The sequence below is a fragment of the Scomber scombrus genome, chromosome 1, assembly GCF_963691925.1.
Source record: "Scomber scombrus chromosome 1, fScoSco1.1, whole genome shotgun sequence".
NCBI classification, from domain to species: domain Eukaryota; kingdom Metazoa; phylum Chordata; class Actinopteri; order Scombriformes; family Scombridae; genus Scomber; species Scomber scombrus.
In genome coordinates this window covers 1,719,792-1,724,602 of record NC_084970.1, presented here as the reverse complement: position 1 = coordinate 1,724,602, position 4,811 = coordinate 1,719,792, and the positions used below count along the sequence as shown (strand labels likewise).

The 4,811-nt window shown below is 37.3% G+C and overlaps 1 pseudogene; it reads left to right on the top strand.

The window, feature by feature from the left end:
• The first annotated feature begins 978 nt into the window (after positions 1-978).
• LOC133980510 (G2/M phase-specific E3 ubiquitin-protein ligase-like) lies at positions 979-4,385 on the top strand (annotated as a pseudogene).
• The last annotated feature ends 426 nt before the right edge of the window (positions 4,386-4,811 follow it).

Genomic DNA, 4,811 nt, shown 5'->3' with positions numbered 1-4,811 from the left:
TTACTTAATTAGCTGATGGTCGTGGGGAGCTCTCCTACTGCGCTGCCATCTTCCTTGCTGTCCCACGTGACTCCTTTCATAACTGTGTTAAGTAAATAAAAATATCTGAATTTACAACCTTCAGTTTGTTATATGATGGAAATCAAATCTTGACAGACAAGTCTGTGGTTGCCATGTGTAACCAGGTTGAAATTATATCTTGTGCAAAACAAAATTTCAAAGTGCAAAACACTTTTACAAAGCATGAAACAAATTTACATGTTGGGAAACATTTTTACATGTTGTTAAACAAAATTACATAAGCTAAACACTTTTACCACAGACAAAACAAATTTACATTTTAGAAAACAAATTTACAAGTGGCAGAACACTTTTACAAATCCCGAAACAAATTTACAAACGCCAGAATCTTACGGAAGGGGAATGTACCAAATGCCGGAAGTGATTGAGGATGAGGCCTTTATAGATCCATGGGATGAGGTCAAAAAGTTTGTATGGCGGAAAAGACTTGGTGGAGTGCATGGATGTAGTGAAAGTTTATGGTGTAAATGATGTTTTGCCCGTTTTGTGGGAACAACTTGAGCCAATTCACGCGGTTCTGTTTTTCGTGCGGACGTTCTTTAGAATGTTTAATGAACGCGGTCCAGACGGAAGGACCAAGCACACAGGAGACATCAAATAAGCAGCCGGAAAATGCTAAACAAGGTAAGTGTAGCATAGCGCTAACTACCTGAAGCCACTGTCAGACATGAAGTGAATTAAAGTGCACCGTTTCATTTTACAGCCAGTCGTTGCCTTCATGGAATAGCAACGCGTTTAGTTAGTCGGCGTTGCTAGTTTTTATTTTTTTATTTTAGGCTTTCAGTTATGCTAAATGCACAATTGTTGCTGTTTGTTTTAGCTGCTGCTAACTTTCTATTTTCATACGGAACTCCGCTCATTCCAGCAGAACAACCATGCCCATCATATAAACAGTTCATGGAGTACAGAAAGTCAAAGTCAAAAGAACGCCAGTCTTTTAACTGTGGGCCGAAAGGAAGATATAAACAGGAAAGGAAACAGGTCCAGGTACGTGTATGGATATATCTGTAAAATATGTAAATAAATATCTGTGTGTGTGTGTGTGAAGTTAATTATATCTTTTTGTTATTTTACTAGATAAACATAGGATTGATGGCGCCACATGGAACTGATTTAAAACCTCAGAGAGGGAAAACACTCCCATTATATACAGATCCGGAGGTAGCAGCACCTGATCTACTGAAGCAAGCTGTCCAAAAAATGAGAACATTTAACAAGAACATGGATGAAGGACCATACCTTCTTTTGTATCCAGACTGTTCAGAGGTGGTCCATGTGCCTGGGTCAGAAAGGCCATTCAAATTGGCAGAATATAAAAAGGAAATAGGAAAGGCATACCCCAGGATTACTTTTTTCATTTGCCTAGAAACGCACTTTAGAGGAGGTTTGTGGATCTCTTAATTCAATATTTTTAAATATTTATTTACTCTAATTTAGTATAATAAATAATGTGTTGAATTTTTTGTCTTTACTACAGAGGTTGATACATCAAACGCTGATTCTGAAGTTGTCATCACATCGAAGACCAGAGCTGAATTCAATGTGGCTGACACTGTGGTACGTTAATTTTTTAATTTTGTACTTTGATTAGGTTTTTTTTCTTTATTTATTGATAGGATATGCATTTGGTTTCAAGCATTAAGTGTAAGAACCAAGTCTTGATTATTTGGCATTTACTATTACATTCAGGAACCCTGATAACCTTTCACCATTGATATATACTGTATGTGGTAAGGGAACAATCATGGAGGCTGTTTAAAGTTGCTGACAATTGTGTGCTTTTCTTCTCAGGTTTTTGAACCAAAAAAACAGTTCTCCCAAACGCAAACCTGAAGATAAAGGGTAGGTATTAGTTTTTACAAAAGAAGTAGTTTGTCTTTCAGTTGTTGATGTGATTGTGATGAACATGTGGTAGAAAATACCATACAATATCATTTATAACTTTATAAATCTTATGGTTCCTCCTTACCTCTAAATGTTATTCAAAGCTCTGTTATACCCTGTATCATAAAGTTAATAACTTCATCAATTTTATCATGTTTCAGAGATGCACCGGGACATTCATCCACAACTCAGCCTGGACAGGTATTAAGCCCATTATGGCAGCCTGATGTGCCTTGCTTTCAGTGTGTTTCAGACATTTACATTTTTTTTTCAGATAGTAATATCTGACATTGAGGATCTGGATCCACCTGAAACGAATCCAGTCAGGAGTACTTGCTATGGGTAAGTAAAAAACGATAGTGACTCACTTAATTTAAATTTATTGATTACATGGGAAAGATATTTGCGTTTCTAAGATGTTTTAATATAGGAATGGTAATTTTTCAACAGTAAATACACAGACCTGTATGCACCATGTGTTGAGGAGGAGCTGGTTGCAGTCAATTTGAGGAATTTGCAACACACAGCAATGTAAATTGACAGCTGCTGACTATGACATTCTAGTTTTTTCTCTGTACAATATTTCTGTTATTTAAATATTTTTTGTAAAAGTAGCAAATTGTGCACTGCCTGGAATATGCACTAATTAAAAATGTTTGTCATTACAGGGAGGAGATGGGCATTACATTACCAGACATTATTGCAAACCTGTCACATCCTATTGATCATGGAAGAGTTAGCAGATTCAACATCTCAAGGGCTAATGTTTGGTATGGAGCAGTCAGAGGTTTCAAACGTACAACATATTCTGAAACCTATGACCTGCTGGTAAAATTCACAGATGATGCTGGTGTTTTGGGTGTTTTGGAAGAAGGAATTGACACAGGTGGGCCAAGACGAGAGTTTTTAACTCTACTAATGAAACATCTGAAAGACCGGCCCATTTTTGATGGCCCAGAAGGACATCGGTTCTTGGTGTACAATGCAAGTGGTATGCATAGGGTTAGATGTGAACAATACTAATGGTTAATGATCATTAACTTTATATATCACATGACACATGCTTTGTTGCTTGAACTATTTTTCAAAAACGTGTTTTTCATCTCAATACATTATAGTATATAATATGTGATAAGTATTAATTTTACAACATAAATTCATTAACAGCTGTCAGGGAGGATGAATACTACCTGGCAGGAAAGATGATTGCGGTGTCAGTGGTGCATGGAGGTCCGGGGCCGCATTTCCTGTCACAAGATCTTGTACATTATCTAGTGGGCCAGCCTTCATTCAAGGCAACAGTTGATTCAATCACTGAAGAAATAGGGAAAGCTTTGAAAGAGGTGAGAGTAGGCTATGGTGTGGTAGGACAGAGTATTATGTTGTTCCTGCAGTTTTTTTAAACAGTGTTTTATCACATACACAGAATTGGCTTTATTTATTGTTTGTGATAGTATTTGTGATATGCATGGTGTAATCTTATGTCACAGAATTAAATCTTGTGTCATGGAATTAAAAAGTGGGCAAGAAGATACAGTATACACTGTACATAGTTATTGATATGAGTGCTTGTGTCCCTTATGTCTTTCAGATTGAGAATGTTTCTTCAGTGGATGCTCTGCGAGAATGCATCATAAGACACGGCACAATGTTACAGACAGCAGGCTGTCTGAGATATGTTGCTACTGTTGAAGAAAAGAGAGAAATCGTGTCAGACTACCTACGATGGTACATAATTGACCGCAACTCATCTGTAATTGACAGGTAAGATCATATTTGTAATGAAGATGAGATTTTTATTTTTTGGTATTAAAGATTTATTTGTTTGAAATGCCTCATCATCCCCCTCTGTGGTTTATGCAAGAATGTGTGTGCCTTAATTTAGTATAATTGGTATGTGATGTCTGTCTCCCCTTCCTCTGTCTTATGCCAATCAAAAAGTGTTCATGTGGCCCATGTCATTCCAGTCTTGTGTTTGTGTGTGTAATTCTTGCAGTCTGTAGAGTAACAATTACACTGCCATGTGCAAAGCAAGACACAGGGTTCTTCTTTAAATCAGTAATGTTCAACACACAACCATTTTTACAAATGTATATGTTTGGGTGGATAGTACTTTTAGAAAACATTTAAGTTTCTTTAGGTCATTTAAATGTGATTGGCACAACACAGTTAAACAATGTTTGTGGTAACTTTTTAGATTCAAAGATGGTCTTTCAGCTCTTCAGTTTTTGACTGCACTACAGCAACACCCTACTTTGCTGGCCCCTGTCCTGTACCACTCTGAAAAGCCATTCACTGGTCTTGAACTTGAGAGACTCTTCAAACCTGACCTCAGTCCATCAGGGAGTAACAGGAGACTTAAAGAAAGTCAAACTTTGGGCTACTGGGTGGACTATGTCCTTGATTGTGAAGGTTTGTAAATCACATTTTTTTTAAATAATTTGTAGAGAAAATACATTGCCAATATGTAACTGAGTGTTTTTCTTTGCAGAAGGTCAGGCTGCTGTGTCTCTGGAGGATGTTTTAATGTTTGCAACTGGGCTGACTTCACCTCCCCCGTCTGGATTGGAACCATTGCTAAGAATAGAGTTCCTGGATGACTCTCCATTCCCAGTTGCAAATACATGTTCAAACACATTGAAATTACCACTTCTAGATTCATACACTGTGTTTAAGTCACACATGGACTTTGGAATTCAAAATTCTCCAGGATGTGGCTGCTTCTAAGCTGTGTGACTGTGTCACCCCTCGAGACCAGACTCGGAAAAGGTGGTTTGTTCCTTGTTGTTAAATGTGTTTTTATAATGTAAAGAGATGTGAGCATGTCTTTTTTTCCCCTCATAGTT